Genomic DNA, 18,495 nt, shown 5'->3' with positions numbered 1-18,495 from the left:
TTCAGACGAAGATACAGGCCGACCAGGCATTTTGACGAGATCAACCGTCAAGAAGAGACTAGCACAGCAACAACACCAGATTTAGTTGTTAATTTATCAGACCATAATTTGACTAGAGAGGAGATTGCCATACTCAACAAGGGACTTTCCTTTGCACCAGCAACACACACTAATTATGTCAACTTTCAAATTGATCTGTTTAAATGTGTGCGCATACTTAGATTAAAAATAAAATTTGCAACACAAATTTGCATGTTTATACCATCAATAACCGAAGAACCTTTGAGTACCCTAACTATGGCAGACCTTAACGGTATAGAAGATTTGACTTCACTTTGTACAGAAGGGAATTCAGACTTAGATTCAATCTGTTTGGATTTGGGAGTACATCCTAGGAATTTGGAAATTTGGGAATTAAAAAATTCATCTATATTCACTCCACAAATTACCCTGGATAACATTATAGATATTTTTCATAAATCTATGATTAAGGACATACATTGTATAATGGATAAATCTTTGAATCACAATCCCAAAGAATTTGACAAATCTAAGTACAATTTTACCAAAAATGAATGCAAAGCTCTGAATTCCCTTGCTAAGAATCATTTGATTACTATTAAAGAAGCAGACAAAGGGGGTAATGTTGTGGTGCTCAACACAGCTGACTAGATAAAAATGGGCATGACTCATTTGAACACACCACAATGCTATAGAACTCTGAAAAGCAATCCTACAAAAAATATAGATACTGAGCTGGTCAATCTAATCTCTAAATGGCATACTATGGGACTTCTTACGGATGAAGAGAAAAAGTTTCTAATTGTAACTAATCCTACGATACCAACCGTCTATTTTCTACCGAAAATACATAAAGCGTACCAACAACTGCCAGAAGTAAGGCCTATCATGAGTGGCATAGGATGGGCCACAGAGGGGCTTTCACAATATTTAGATGAGGCCCTCAAACCATTTGTGGTGAAAATAAGATCATATATTAGGGACAGCACACATGTACTCAGGTTTTTAGAATCTATTGAATGGCAAACAAGTTACTTATTAGCTACTTTGGATGTTACAGCGCTATACACTAACATAGGACACGACTTAGCAGTAAAGGCATTGGAATTCACCTTTAGAAATTGTTCGGCTTCACATTGGAAGCATGCTGAAATGTTGAAAGAATTTTTAATTTTCACATTGAAGAACAACATTTGTCTATTTAATGACCAATTCTTTATGCAAGAAAGAGGAATAGCCATGGGCGCTAAATTTGCGCCATCTCTGGCAAACTTATTCATGTCACAACATGAAGAGGAGCACATATATAAACATGAAGTGTTTTGCAACAACATCAAAGATTGGAAGAGATTCACTGATGATATTATTGTGATATGGGATGGACGACCAAACTCCTTTGAAGAATGTGTTAGTTATGCTAACAAGAACAAATTTGGCATTCAATTCACGGGACATGTGAGTCCATCACAGATAGACTTTTTAGATCTTCACATATTTATTTCAGGGGACTCAATACATACCACGACGTATCGGAAACCTGCTGAGGTGAATTCGGTCCTGCATGCAGACAGCTGTCACCAACGGAAACTATTGAGAATATACCTAGTGGAGAATTCTACAGAGCACGCAGGAATTGTAGTAGAGATCAAGACTACAACTCAGAATGCAATTTACTCGCACAGAGGTTTCTTGAGAGGGGATACAGCCCGAAATGTATTAATCATGCAGCCAATAAATATAAGCATACCAAACAAAAGGAATTGGTCAATAGGAGCACTAGAGATAGATCTCAAATACAACATATTGCAATCATAACACAGTACACCAAAGATAGTAACACTCTGTATCGAATGACAGCCAAACATTGGGATATTCTCAAACTGGATAAAGACTTGGTCCCTTTTCTCACAGATAAGCCAAAATTCACGTTTACACAAGCACCATCCATCAGAAAAAAACTATGTCCGTCTTTTCTGGACACTAGACTGGATATGCAGACACAGACACAGAGCTGGCTAAAAAGTGAAGGGGGCTTTTATAAATGTGGGCATTGTAACCCATGTAAATACGCTTGGGACAAATGTAAATTCTTTAGAGACCAATTTGGCAATGTAATCAATATCAAAGATCACATTAATTGTAAAACATGTTATGTTGTATATTTAATCAAATGTGTTTGTGGAACGAATTATGTTGCCAGTACTATCAGGCAGTTACGAGTACGCATCAGGTGACACTGGTCAAGTTTGAAGAATACTGAGCCTAAGACACCATTGGCCATACATTGGCAAAGTCTACATCAAATGGATAATCTAGATGATTTAAGGTTTGTGTGGTCGAAAAAAGCCAAGAAAGGAAAAGAGGGGGTGATGTACAATTGGCATTACGGAAAATGGAAGCCAAAGTAATTTGTCTTTTACGATCTACAGAACACGGACTTAACTCGGATCATGATATGTATGCATTTTTATGATTGCAATACTTTGATATACATCGTGAGGTTTCGCTTAAATATTATGGGAACATGGCGTTGGCAACCAAATACCACATTCTTAGATCAAAAGGATACTCACTATGTACCAAATTCAGGTTTTCTCTTTATTCACTACCAAGCGCGCTAAAGTACAGCAGCAACAACCAATGGTATTTTATATATACAGTTTGTGAATAATTTATATTGGCTTGGAGCAGTACATTATGATTGCAGAATATTTCTCTATACATGATTTTGAAAAATAACAAACAATACATGCAATGCATATGAACTGAGATATCTACATTGCAAGGGCATTCATTGGTAATACATAATGTAGATAAGATATCCTATTTGATTCAGAAAACTACATCAATATCATGTCATTGTGACATATACTGTTTACACTGTGACGTCACGCGCAAGATAACGTGTGACGTCATCACGCCATGCGCGGCCGCCATTTTGTTGGGCTTGCATTAATACATTATGATTGCTGAGCATATCTCTATATACGAGCTGGAAAAATAACAAATAATACATGCGTTATATATGAACTAAGATATACACATTGCAAGGGCATTTATTGGCAATACATAATGAGACAAGACATTGTATTCAATTTAGAAAATTATATAAACATCATGCCATTATGACGTATATTGTTTACATTGTGACGTCACGTGCAACATAATGCGTGACGTCATCACGTTACGTGCAGCCGCCATTTTGTTTTACCGCGGTTACTTTAAGCAAACACAGAATAAAACAGACTTTTCAATTGATGGGGCGAGGATGCCGGTCTAGGGATTGACCCTTATCTAATAGGTAAAATTAACTTTATATTATGGCACACACTTAATGCTACTTACAGCTTGATAATAGACATCAACAATAAATCATCTACAAGATTTTTTTTGTTTGTTTTTTTTTTTATTCATCCAGGGCACTGGGATTTAACCCTAGATATACTTGCGACTGCATCAGAAGCAATGTTTTATCATGATTGGAATTTTGAACAGAATATGATGCACAAAGAGTTAAATGCAGCATACACTTACTGACAGTATTGTTTTTTTAAAAACAGATTCTGAAGTTTAAAACATAGAATAAGGGCAAGAGAATCACCAATATAATGGCTAGTCTACAGGGTAGCACTATTTGGGACCACATTTAATTTGAAATTAATTTTTCTTTAAGTCATCACCAAGATGGTTTGGGAGATTAAGAACTTGGAGAATGCACAAATGGTAGATGGTTGCACCAAACGCATGTTCCCAAAAAATGGATTATGGACCAACGTATGTATGAGCTAATTAGAAAGGTCACATGTCACTGGACAACATGTTATAAGAACTGTGTGAGAATGTACGTGAAATCCAGATATAGTTAACTGGGTATGTTTTTCTTTTGCTCCTCGTCGTGATTACATGGATGCTTACATTTGGCAACCCGCAACAACCTGTGTGGTATATTTTTGATATGGGTTTTGACAATTTGCTTACTTTTTTAATGTTGTCAATTATGATTTACTTTTATTGGGCATCACCATATTGATTTGTTATGAATGACAATACTCATCATTTATTTGATTGTGTTTCATCTGTAAACCTATAATACACAAAAGGTAACCTTTCTTAAACTTAATGGCTAGTAGTATGTTAAATCTTTGCTGTGCAAACAACCTACTTCACAGAACTGTACTCATTTACATCAAATTTCATTCAACACTAACCTCAAAACCCAAATGGTGTGGCTTTGCAATGTTCACAACCTGTAAAATAGAATAAATAATAATAGTAAAACCCACAGGTTCATGTCATTTAGATCTTATCGTAAAGACCTCCTATTCTTAGGGTATCATACTCACCCAGCTTCAGACATACTTTGCTTGGCTGGGAGGACCTAGTTGTTGCTCATAAGATCCTCATGTCACTGTGTAATGAAGTAGACATGAAAGGCCATGTTATACATAATATAACATATATAGTTATTATCTATGGGTAACATATGTGTCATAACTTCTAACTTTCATAAGAACTTCCTATTCTAGTGGGGTAGTGAAGAGTCCCTAAGAGAGTTAAGGGTTTTGCACCAAAAAGCACCTGCTGTAGCAGCGCATTGGGCATAAAGCATATCACGGGTTTCCATTCTAATTACTAAATTAGAAGAGAAGTCACTTGAACTAATCGTGCATCTCAGTATCTACCGTGTCATAAGTGATAACATGTGCACTTTTTACGGAAATGCCATGGGCAGGACTCTCAGTTCCTCTCGTCTCACTGCTCTCATCTGTAACATGGCAGTATCCCTTCAGAGGGTCCTGCAGCCCGCACAGATCATGGGAGTCTGAGTTCATAAACTCATATATAGCATTGGTGCCTACCTTTGCTAGTTCCACGACTTATCGACGCGAGACAGCCGACCAAAAAGACAAACACGCTCGGGTGTATACATTGGTGGTTGTCATAGCAACCTCACACTGGGAAGATGCATGAAGGTCATGATTAGCAGCCATCTTGGTATGGGATGTATCAACTGACTTTCACTCAGTAGCTCTTAGCGGCTAATTGTTCATGATTGTGTATGTACTGTGCATATAGTTGTGGACATGCGAAGTGCAGGGCATGAATCCGAATAGTCTACTAATGTGGTGTTTGCCCTTAAATGTCCATGCAGAATTTGCTATGTAGGCATGACGAGGCACAAGGCAAAAATCAGATGGACAGAACATGAGTCTAATATTCAAACAAAATAATTGAAATCCCCAGTAGCCACACACTTTGTTGAAGCAAGGCACAGTGTCGCCCAACTGAAATGTGTTATCTTGGAACAAGTAGCAATGGGCAAGAGGGGAGGGGACCTACACAGGAAGCTCCTTCAAAGAGAGCTTGTATGGATAGACATGCTGGACTCAGTGAGTCCACAGGGGATGAATTGTGATTATATTCTGATGTGTTTTGTATAAATAACCATTGGCAGATTATGTTGTGCTATGAATGTGAGCAGGACTGGTACTCGAGAGATAATTAACATCCATTAACATGAAGGGGAAATCTAAAGCGTTCGTAAGGAATAGTAGGTGTATAGATTATGATACATCACCGTGAATTGAATCTCCTCTAGAGTCGAAACATTTAATCCCACAAATTATCTACCGTTTGAGTAACCTAACCCATTTATGTTTATGTGTATGTTTATACTGTCCACAACAAATGTGTCTCATGATTATTACAAGCATGATTCTATGTGTCTCGATGGAATAACACCCATGTGATATCTCTGACCCTGTGTGAAGTGACACAAGAATGTGAGCTGGCATTTTGTCAGACAGACAGATTGCATCCAGTAATTCATTGGTTCCTTGCTATAGTTACTGGCTATATCACCCTAATCACTCTATCTAAACAGTTTCTGAATCCTTGACTTGTCAGTTAGAATCCCATTATAGAGGTGTTGCTACCCGCCTAGGGGATTGACTTGCTCCAATGGGTACCTAGATGATGTCAAGTACTTCAATACGGAGGTGGAGCACGAAGACGGTTATCGGCTTCTTGCCCTGCGCTCAGTAGGTTCTGGGTGAAGTTATGTAACCAGACAGACAGGTTGCATCCTGTAATCGCTGGTTCTTTGCAACAGTGATTGCCTACATCGCCTTTATGACTCTACTCCAACACGTTTTGAATCCCTGACTTGTGAGTTGGAAACCGGATATGGAGATGCCCACTAACCCGCATGGGTGATTGCCTAGCTCCAGTGGGATCTTTAATGCCAAAATTGTACCTGTAATGTATTATAGATTCACAGATGAACTTGTTAAGGTTGTTTCACTGAACTAGATGAACAAACAGCTCTAAGCCCTGATGATGGATTTTAAATCTGAAAAAGCGTTGGCAATCTTGTGAACTAAATTGGATTTGATTGGTTATAACAAAAAGAACATAGTGAAGACACAACTAATTATTGCTGTTCTATGTTGTGGAGAAATGGTTGTTACTGTTCTCTGGATTTGTAAAGAGTTATATACAATTATAATGTTCTATCTAAGATGTATGTTGTTCGAAGATGGATTAACCCACTCAACAGTACATTTCAGTTTACTCCAAGAAGAAAAATCTTGTTTTGTTGCTACGTATGTTTGATAATTATTTAAATTTGGCCTTGTTGAAGTACACATCTGAATATATGAATTTTACAGCAGGACAACAGTTCATAGAGAGTGCAATTGCATTACCTGTTGGCGACAATAGGTTTGGTGGAACTAGTGTTGTGTAGAGTCTCCATGGACCCCAAGGCTATGCCCTCTTGCACCAGAAGCTATACTTAACGCGTTAACCTTACAAACTGACAGAATTCTTAATATATTGTGAACTTCAGATATACCTGCAGTGGCCCTGCCCCTCATATCTCATGGCCGCCTTGACAGCCATCATGGCCCATCAGGTCAACCATCAGATTAAGGCTGAAGCTTGGTTGCTAGAGACTTTAACGAAATTGGTTGAGTAACAGGCAAGGCCGCTACTACCTCAAGGCATACTACAACCATGCCAAGAGGGAGCGAAGACACAGGGAATTTCTTTTTGAATTTTGAGCGATTAGCCGAGTAATTAGGATGGAATGAAAAGAAAAAAAAATGTGTTTAGGGCTTCTGCTGAAAGGTGAGCTACAGATTGCCTACCAGTGATTTCACCTTGCCCAGGGAGCTACCTTTATATCCATAAAAGAGGGGCTGCTAAAAAGGTTATGTCAAACATGTAACTTTTATCAGAAAAAATTAAGGACCCTTAGACTCAACCCCATGGAAACCCCCATTGAATAAGGAGAACACATTAAAAACACAATAGCCCTGCAAGAATTGGTAGAAATTATTACTCTGGAGTAAATCATCAATTTTTTACCACCCTTTTTGCAAAAGGGAGGAAAGAAACTGAATTGATCCACCCTAATCATGGCTATTGAGACTGCCCTAAACCACTCAGAAGCAGTCAAACACTTCCTCTCAGTACATTGAAGTGAGGAGCGAAATATCACAAACTTACTCACCGCTCCCAACCCCAGGTACTAGATAGAGGGGAAGGATCCTATAAATCCAAGGAATGGATACCGACAGAAAGAATGGAAGAACTGACCCAAGGGATAGAGAGGAAAGCAAAAGAGAAGAACCTAAATGAATCAAACCCTCTCCTCCTGTCTGCTTTTCAAGTAGACAAACTGGCCATCTCGCCAGAAACTGTCCTAACAATCTAAAGGAAGAATCCGTGGAAGTAGGCTGTCTAAAAGGGGAAGAGTGGGCATAACCCAAAGAAGATCTGTAAACCTTTATTATATATTTATGTCAGTCACAAGCTGACTTTACGTATGAGAGGCCATGGTAAATGGAAAACAAGTAAAGGCATTAGTCGACTTACATAGCAAACAGACTGCCATAAGGGTCAATTTGGTTACAACAGACCTCCAGAATGCAACACTAGTTAGGGTAATATGGGGTGCACAGGGATAAAGAAATATACCCCAAGATACCTGAGTACATTAACATCAGGGTGGAGTCATATTTGGTATCATCAGCCACCATTCCTAGGCTCCTCGAAGAAGTAACTGTGGGAAAGGACTTCCCTGCGTTATCCACTCTTTTACAGGTGCTTCCAACCCCCCATAGAGAATTTATACCCCAAGACCATTGGTATTCAAACTGTTACTCCCAAACTTCTCCCGTGTGGGAGTGGATGGAGACAGAACCATATGAGCCTACCAATTATGAAAAGCCTTCCATGAAATATATAGGATACCTAAATCAAGAATCCACCCCTCGATGCCAGTTTATGGGATACATTCAAGAGACAGATAGGAACACCACATCTCTACCGGAACGGAGGAAAACAAGCTACTGGACTATGCAAGAGTCCTTGAATATATTTCCCTCTTGTTTCACTCAAGATATTCAAATCAAAAACCTAGGAAAAGACCAAGTATATCCACCTTGCATAGGGCAAGGGTATGCGAGAAACCAGAAGGTGTCTCAATCACTAGTCCCTGGGCATCTGTCATCAAGGTAGGCAGGACACAGCCATCACTTTTAGATCCTGTTCCTGGGGGTAGACCAGTGTGGGAGGGTCACCTGGGTGAGGGGTCTTTGGGGAGCGGTACGCCGGATGACAAGATGCGTTATCCCCTTCCCTGTAACACCTTTACCGCACCCTATGAGATAGTATACCTGATGTGTCCCAATACAATGGTCTGGCAAGGTCAGCCAATTAATGACTATCACTCACACATGACTTCCATTAAGCTTCCCCACATGGATAAAAGGCAGAGCATGAAAGCACACTCGGAACGAGAGCGAGGCAAAGCACATGAGGAAACAGCAGTTTCGAGACAGCAGCTGAACATGAGAAGGACAGCAAATCATGAGGGGATCGCAAGGAGGGAATTTCCCTTGACCTTTCTGACAAGAGACTGTTACTTGCACAAGCCCTCGAGATTAGAAAGCGTAAAATCAGGAAACCAGGCAGAAGAATCCTGTATTGTGTGTCGGAGATACCCAGGGCTCTCCTGTGTCACTAGACAAGGCGGGTGAACCAGCAGCCACTGTGCTACCGTCCTTGGCCTTGGCTCCAAGAACAAAGCAGCATCAGTGAAATCAACACAGCCGGTAATTTGGGGAGACAGATACAAGACCGGTCTGTGTTGAAGCCAAGGTTGCAAGCGGCAACATTGTATGGCGAGCGCTGGAATGAACATTGTTGAAACGTGCGTGAAAAAAGTAAAAGTTGAACCTTTGACAGGGAGGTTCGGCACCACGTGGGTGCTCAATCGAAGGTCTCTGTAAGGTATCCAGCTGAAAAGTGGCAAAAGTGAAAGTTAAAGGGTTTTATTAAGAAAAGAACAAATAATTGTTAATGAAAGTGGTCCTGCAATGGGTCAAGCAAAATCATGCGCAAAGTCTTCGGCTTTTATATAATAAAGAAAGTTTGAAAAATTAGATAAATTTGGAATGAGGCTGGCTAAGGGAGACCAATTGAAAGTTGTTTGTTAAAGTGGGTCTTAGCTCGGCAGAGTGGGACACTGGGTGAACAGGGAATCACCAGAGAAGTTATGCATATTAGAATCCTGAGGAGAAAGGAACTTTGAATGTTTGTTTGTCGCATCAGGACCTCTGAAATAAGAGACTTTGAATAGCAAAGAGACTTTGGCACAGAAGATCCTGATGCTGAGATTTCTAACTGCATCTTCGTGCTAGAAAAGCCAGAGTGTGCTAAACTCAAGTGAGCTCCATTTTTCCATGCTGAGAATGGAAGCTAACGGCTTAGCTATCCTGACATATCATTTACTGAACACTTTTCTTTTGCATAACATTGTTTCCCACACCATCTATATTTAGAGGTAATGATTGCCAATAGGTTTATTAGTATAGGCCCTTTTATTTTACCAGACTCTACTAGGACTGCGTTATTATTACTTGATGGTCATAGCTTGATTAGATCAGCGTTTTTCAAACCCAATTTATGTTCAACAAACACCCTTGAACTGTGATCACTTGTGTCTGTCTTCACTGTTTGATGCCATGCCTTCCTTAAACAAGGGAGCATGGTATGTTTTTACACAGTAATTAATGTAGAATCATCACTAAAACAATCTTGGCTAGCTATATGTTGAAAATATATTTTCCTTTCCACAAATCATTTACATACTGGAAGGTCCAGTAGTTGGGTCACAATTGAGTTTTTAGAATGCTGCTGACATTCTGACTTGTCTCTTGAGTAAGCAGGGTTGTTGCAATTCTTTATAAAGGGGACGCTGAGAGAATTGGATAGGCAAGAGATGTTTTGAACTAATGTGATTTTTAACCAATTAAAGATTCAGCCTGGACTCGCATGCAGTTCCAATCCATGGTGCATGCTTGCTCAGGGTGAATTAAATGCATAGATACCGATGGTGATGTGTGTGGTAACAAAGTATCTATGTTTATAACTGCATCATTGAAAACTCAGGTGAATAGTGTGTTAAATATTTTTCATCATTGCCATTGGAATTTCATGGATGTATAACTTGTTTATCTTTAAACTGGATCAATTATTTCTATAATGTTAATAAAATGCAGTTTTCTTCAACCCTATGTTTTTCTTGTCCGGAAAAGAGGAGGGAGGCTGTAAGGAATCCATGCTGTTAAATTAGGGGTCCCAGATTAATTATGAAATAAAGGAAAATTGTGCGCACCTGGTTTGGGGTATAGATGTCGCCCAATTAAAACATCCTTCAATTGGCAGGATAGAGTAGCATGAAAATGCATGACAAGGATGTGCTACTTGAGCATAGAGAATAAGCCAATCTTGTGGTTATTCTTCCACCTATTTGCCCACCCCTATATAATGGTGATATCTATCTGGATGTATAATACAATGCCGGGAGACCACCCGTGGCTACCCTCAATGCCATCCCATCCCATCTGCATTCCAAATGTTGCTCCCCTCTTCTGCATTGTAAAATGCTGTCTACTGTCATGGTTATTTGTGCTGTCTTTTTGCTCCTGTTTATTTTCGTGGGGCCCCCCAGATCCTTCTTTTTCTACCCTTGCCCTCTAAACCACTGCCTGGAATGCTGATACATGCCTTTACCAGGCACTGACTTTCTCTGGAACTAAGTTACCCACCAACCACAGTGCTATGTCTTCCACGTCTGTATCATGCTGGCTTCGCCCTGGCATCATTTCTGCCTATGCAGTGTTCTGCATGCCAATCTTCTTCCATCAGCAAACAAACCACATAAGCATTCTTGTGTGCTACATTGTGGCCACTGGCGAACAGACATGTTACTGTCTAGCTGACATTGTTACAGTACTCCCGGGACTCCTAACATGTCTGCTCTAATAAGCAGACATGTTAATGTCTACCGGATATTGTTACAGTACACAACTCCCTGACCGTGTGTGTCTGTCCCATTCTCCCTCCTGCCACATGCGCATCCCCCTTGCAACTGTTCCCCGCTTCCATGTCTGCCCTTCTCCCTTCCCACATTCACTCCTTTCTCAATTTAGGCCCTGCTGCCCTGTGCACCCATTCCCTCTCCCCTTTCACCACTTACATTCCTTCGCAACTTAGGCCCAGCTCTCCCGTCTTCATGCCACATGCGTAACGTTCCCCTCAACTTAGGTCCATGTCCACCCGTTCTTCATGCCACGTGTGTTCCCTCGCAACTTAGCCCAGCTCTCCCCCTGTTCTTTGCGCCACATGCGTTCCCTCGCAACTTAGTCCCAGCTCCCCCTGTCTTTGCGCCACGTGCGTTCTGTCGCAACCTGGCCCCTCTCCCCGACCTAGCGCATCCCTCTCTGTGTTGATCCCTATGCAACTGCCCCCACTCCCTGGTCCTAGCGCTTCCCGATCTGCATTGCGCCCCACATAACTTCCCTGCTCCCCCAGCCTTAAGCATACTTCTCATCATTGCTCCCCATGTAACTTGTCCCTGCTCCCCCTGTCTTGCGCATCCTTCTCAGCATTGCTCCCAAGCAACCCAGTCACGCTTTCCTCCTCTCCTTCCTCTTCAGGCTCCACTTTGCCATTACCAGTGTATTGATCCATGCTTGTGTCCTTTTGTATTGTGACTATTGTATTGTCATTGCACTGCATCGCTTGGATTTTCATCTTACTTGCAGGTCTCCTTGGTTATCATTGCATTGTTTACGTTTGCATTGTGTGCATTTCTCTTCCTCCCCTCTAGGTCCCCTAGGGTTCTCAGCTGTGTATTCTGTATTGCACTTGCATTTTCACATCCTTGAGTACCGTTGTAGTGTACATGTGTTGCTTGCACAGTTTTCTCCAATCACGCTAGGGCCCATCAAGGTTCCAGTGTTCTTGTTCTGTGGTGTTTTTACTTGGTGCCCCCGCTATTGTGTGTGACCCCCTGTATTCCTTCCTTCTGTTTGCCCCTAGTGTATGACCACCCTTTCTCCCCCTCCTGCTTGGGCTGCCCCACCCATTACTATCTGCCTGTACCCTTTATGGTGCTCTCTGTCTCCCCTATCTTCTCTAACTACTATTCTATCGACTATCCTATCCCTCTCACTAAGTCTGGTAGGAAGAAGCTCAAAAGTGATATTCGGTCTCCAACCCAGGCCTCCATATCGTTGACACCTACACCAGTGCTTCCTCGAGACAGACCCTCACCACCATCCTCTTTTTCATTCCCTCCCCGGGCCAATGGGCCTCTTTCCTTTTCTGCCATTCTTGGGCACCTCTAACACTTATGTAGGGCGTATCTCATCCCTGTACCCTTCCACGGAAGTCTTGCAAGGGAGGCAATCTCCTCCACGTCGCTGCTCTTAACTCTTGCTCTGCTGTCAAACACTACTATGACATCTGCTGTCTCCTCGAAGAGCTTGATTTGGATGTACTCGTTCTCACCGAGATTTGGTTCATGGCCAGCTCTGTCACAAGCTTTGACACTTTCCTCTTTGATGTCTACAAGATCCTCTCTGAACACAGAACCAACTGTCCTGAAGGGGGAGGAGCCCTGTTCTTCCCGGAGTGGATACCTGATTCTGTCATTACTACACAGGCCTACTCCTCCTTTGAATGCCTGGTCTGCAGGCTCTCTATCTCTCCTCGCCTCTCTCTCAGTGTGGCCGCTATCTACCGGCCACCTGGCCAGGTCACCCTTTTCATCTCCGAGCGGGCTGACCTCTCCTGCTCTCTCCTTGCCTCTGCCTCTCAACTTCTCCTCCTTGGAGACCTCAACATCCTCTTGGATGCTTCTTGCCCTGCCTTCGGGCTCTTTTGTAACCTCTGCAACTCTCTTTCTCACTCTATTCTTTCCTCAGGCCACGCTCACTCTGCAGGGCACACCCTGGATGTTCTGATGTCATCAGGCCTTCCCCACTCCAATCCTCTCACCTTTCGCTCTCTGCCCCTCAGGTTAAGCTGACCTCAGCACTGCAACCCACCTTCTCGGTCATCCGGCACATGAAGCATTTGTCAGTGAAGCCTTTCTCCCTACTTTCTCTCCTCCTCCTACACCTTTGGCTGACTCACACTCAGACAGAGAACTTTCCAACCTTCATCTCTCAATCTCTGACACTCTGGCCTCACCAGCAGTGTAGAGTGGCTGAGAGGATGAGGAGGGCATCAGGCTCATCCTCTGACAAACTGGCCTGCCGCCTGCTCCAAAGGCAATACAGACTCTCCATCCTTTCTAAGAAGAGAGCCTACATCCAAGCCAGCGTCTCGGCAGTCTCTAAGAACTCGCCCAAAATGCCAAAATCTGCATGGAGATGGCCAATCTTGCTGCAGTCTCCACCTCTCCTATTCCCTCGTAGGCCCTTTGCACGGCTCTGGCATCTCACCACTAAAACTCAGGACATTATGTCCACTCTTCCTCAACCTCCTCTTCTACCTCCTTTTCCTCTCCCTCTACCTTTCCAGGCCCCTCTCCAGCCGTATCGCCTCTTCCTTTCTCCTCCTTCTCCCGGTTCACTCCCGACGCTGTAGACAACGATCTATGAAAGTCCTTTCAAAACAGGTGCTCTCATGCTGCTCCATATCCATTAAGGACCACATTGTCACACCTACTCTAGCCTAGTCCGATTTCTGCAATATTTTGCCACTGGCACCTTCCGCTCTTCCCTCAAGCACTCCCTTGTGCACCCACTACTTAGATGCCCTCTGCCGATTCTCCTCCACTGGCAAACTATAGCCTGATCTCCATCACTCTTTTCCTAGACAAACTCCTGGAAGTGCTGGCCTTCTCCCAGCTTAATCTGCACACTGAATCTGTTGGTTGCCGCCATGATCATCAGTCTTGCTTCAGAGCAGCCAGAAGCACAGAAAATTGCTTTCCTGAATACCCGTGAAGACTTGCTCCATAATCTGGACTCTAACCTTCCTTCTGTCCTCATTTACCTTGATCTTTCATCTGCTTCCGACATCGTCAACCATGCCATCCTGCTCAATCATCTCTGTGACAACCTGGAATCTCTGGTTAGGACCTAACCTGGTTGACTTCCTTTCTCTCAGATCGACCCTCCCAGGTCCAACTTGGGTCTATCCTCTCTTCTGTCTCTCTCTCTCTCCACATGTGATGTCCCCCAGGGGTCTAACCTCTCTCCCTGGCTCTTTAACCACTACCTGGCACCTCTGGCTCATCGCACCTCTACCTTTTGTTCTAACTTTCAGTGTTATGTGCAGAACACCCAGCTCTCTTTCAGGCTCCCCCCGTCTCTTTTTCTACTTCTCTCTTACCTGACTGTCTGTCTGCAATTCAGGAATGGTGTGCCTCCAGTGATCTCTGCCTTAATGCTGGTAAGACTGAGATCCTCCTCATTGGGACACCTGCTCCCGCCTTCCCTCTCTCACTCTGGCCGCCCACCCTAGGCCCTCTATCTGCATCTTCTTGTGAGGCTAAGAACCTTGGTGTCATCTTTGACTCCACCATCTCGTCTCTTCACATCTCTGACATATCTAAGAAGTTACACTATCAGCTTCACCTCCTCAGAGGTATTCTTCCTTTTCTCACTTTCGCCCAGAAGCTCACTGTCTCCAGAGCCCTGTTCCTCTCTAGGCTGGCCCACTGCAACAGCCTCTTTCTAAATCTGCCTGCCTCCATTCTTCACCCTTTATAACTAATACAGAACGGGACCACACTACATTCAACTTTCCCTTCCGAAGCATTTTCCTTCTCGAGCCTGCGCTCATACACCTCCAACTCTGAGGGCCATGTGCTTCTCAAGGCAGAGAGTGGGGGTAGATCTCTGTCATCGGCTGGGGCCTCCCTCTGGAACGGCATCCTTGCCTCACTCAAACCTGAGCAGGACTCCTAAGTTCCAGAAGCAACTCAAGACCTTCCTTTTCGGTTCTGCTTTTTCTCTCCCTTACTGATGTCCCTGTCTGCTGCACATACTGGTTACCTGGCCACCCACTGTACTTACAGGACCAGGCTCCTACATGACTGGTGGCCCGGGCACTGCCTCTGGGTCACCCAACCATTTAGGGACTGTATCTGAAACCCTCCAGTCCCCTTACTCTCAGCACTTATGAGCCACCTCCCTGCCAGCACTTGTGAGTTCCTTTGCACCCCACCTCCCACGCCACTTCCCTCTTCCCTCCCCACTGCACTTGCACAATCTCAATGATACAATGCCTATTAAGATTGTTGTTTTGTCCTCTTTCTGTACAGGCATGTTATAAATGACATATGGGTGAGATGGGCATGTTAGGCATAAGGTTGATTTATGGTCTACTGGTGCTTCATTGCTATCCTTCTCTGAATATTATATTTCAAATGTTAATACCTTTCCTTCTGTTAGGACATCTAGGGCCACATTACGATATTCCAGGTAATGTGCTGGTGATTCTGTGAAACCGGGAGTACCGTTTCTGGCAACCACGGAATCACCGGCAAATTACAACAGCGTGGGAGAGTGCAAACCGCCATGCCTCAAACGGTGCGACCGGCATGACACTGTTGTTGTCCACTACTGCCAGAGTTTCCCTCAGTAAAAATTACAGCGGCATCATTACCGGCATGCATCTAATGGAAACATCGGTTCTGGAAACAATGTCATTTCAGGAACTGGGAGCTCGCCGGTGTCCATTTTGAAAAACCAAATCCACATAAAATCACCCACTTCCTGTTGCCGTCTGGTCACTGTAACGCTATGAAGTCCTGTGTATCTGATGTTTGCCAGCGGAAGCCACGCTTCATGGAGCATGAATTGTCAGCACTAACTGACACAATTGTGGACAATGCAGGGGAGCTATTTGCCAGCAACCACAGGCCAAATCCGTAAAAATGCAATATGGGAGGAGGTTCAATAGAAGGTGTAAGCTGTGGGCCCCGTCCCCCACACCCAAAGAGATTGCCACAAGTTGCGTGATGATCTCAACAACAACTTGCTCTCGGCCCACAGGAGGGAATGCATGGCCACTGGATGTGGGACAGCCTCCCCAATCAAGATGAGGGCCTGGGAGGAGAAATTCAGCACTGTGCTGAATCTTGAAGGAATCGAGGGATTCGGAGTGGTGGAGGCTGGCACATGGACACATTCAGAGGGCGGTGAGTACAACATGCCCCACCAAAACAATACAAAACTGTGGATACCGAAATTCAGCAGACAATACATGGAGCCATGTGTTAGGCAAAATTATATGTAGTACGCTTTGGGAACACCACACACAATTAGGACTACAAGTGACAGTACAAATTCACCTATGGTCAAGCCTGTACTACACAGTTAAGTGGTAATGATGGCTGAGCAGCCAGACTTATCGAGTAAAGTGAGCAGTATCAATAGTTACACAAAGGACAGCAATTACTGTGATTCAAACAAACACTGACTCAAGGTTTCTGAGTAAAAGAATATACATTTATTTACACATCAGTTATTAAACATTTCACTATTATCAAGCAGTAGAAAAATCACGTTACCAATACACTACACCGCACTCAATAGATTCTGGATTCTGGATAAGTTAGGCTCAAAATGAAGTGTGAGCAAAATGGCACTCCAGCAATTTAAAAGGGAGGGAAAGACAAAGTTAGCCAGTAATTGAGTAGCGCCAACAAGTAAGTAAGCAGGGCAATCTAGAAAAAGGAACTACAGTGAGGAAATCAAATTAAAGGGGCCTGGCCCAAAGTCAATGGGCCAAAGTGTTTGCAGAGGATCACACAGTTCAGAGTAGTTTGTGATTAAGTCTTTGCCAAAAGTTCGGAACGAAGTTGGTCGGACGAAAAAATACTTCAAAGAATGGAGAAGGACAAGCCCTTGGATTGGCGAAAGATTTCACACACTTTCACCGTGGCTGGACGAAACGAATAACCTGGTTTACATAGTACCTTTAAAGCAGAAGAATGCTGTAGCTGAGGAAGACGTTCCTGGCAGCTCCTGCAGGCTCACAGTTCCTGAAGCAACGGTCGGACTGACAAGAAGGAGGAAGACTGGAGGGTCCTGCACTGCCCATGGAAGAAACCAGCAGCAGAGCAAAGCGACAAATAAAAGGTGCGCTCCTTAAAATGCAAGCAGGGTCCTCTCCTCCTGGCTATCCGGTTCACTGTAGCTCTGTACAGCAAATTCAACCAGAGAAGGGAGGCCTGACGTGCTGTTTGGCAAACTAGTTGTTCCCACCAGATCAAGCGGAGAAGATTCCTTGCAGATCTTCCCTTTCGTCGAAGTTTGAAGATTAGGACCTGCAGCAGGGCTTCACCGGGAGGTTCAGTCATGGTAGAGGTCCTCTTCTGTCAGCTTCTCTTCAGGTCTCTCCATCTAGTGGCAACTCTGTCTTTCCAGCCCCAGAGACCTGCTTTTTATGCAGTTTTCTCCCATTCCCACAGCCTGGCTGTCAATCACACAGCAGGGTGGCTGTCCCGCCAATACAGTCACCACAGCCAATCATACCAGAGTGCAACATGGGTCTCCATGGAGACCCTGTGCAAGGAGTCTCAAACCCCTCCCTCACATCCTGTCCCCCCGAGACATTCAGACACCTAAGGAGGGCTTCTGTGCAGAAGCCCGCGAAAGGCCGGTGAACAAAGGAACCAAACCTGGTTTGGCGCACAGAGTAAAACACGAGAAAGACTTTTACAAAAAGAAATGGTGAATAAACCCAGCCGGAACCATACAAAAAATGTATATGGTCTAGCAGGTTTAAGTTCGAGGCTACCAAGATAGCCTAAAACAGTACCAGGGCTATTTAAGATAACCGCAGTAAGAAAAATAGGGTAGTTACCACTGCTACCAGCCAAGTCTTAATGAAAAGGGAATGAAACAATGTTTCATGAGAAACAGACAAAAAAGGATAAGTATTAACCCTTTCCAGAACTCTATGTAAGATAGTTTGTAATGGGCCTGTGAGTTTAAAAAGACTAATAACGTCAATGGCAACTTTACATGTTCTGAGAGACAGTAGTCAGTCTCAGAAAATGGAGTCGGAGTGCAAAGTCTGAAAAAGACAACCCTGTGTCACTGCACTGAAGGTGCTGTGTAACACACAGTAAAAAGATGATGCCTATGGAGTAGG

The sequence above is a fragment of the Ambystoma mexicanum genome, chromosome 11, assembly GCF_040938575.1.
Source record: "Ambystoma mexicanum isolate Mex_15411 chromosome 11, UKY_AmexF1_1, whole genome shotgun sequence".
Classification (NCBI taxonomy): domain Eukaryota; kingdom Metazoa; phylum Chordata; class Amphibia; order Caudata; family Ambystomatidae; genus Ambystoma; species Ambystoma mexicanum.
The sequence above is the reverse complement of the archived record's forward strand: the minus strand, read 5'-3'. Positions refer to the sequence as shown.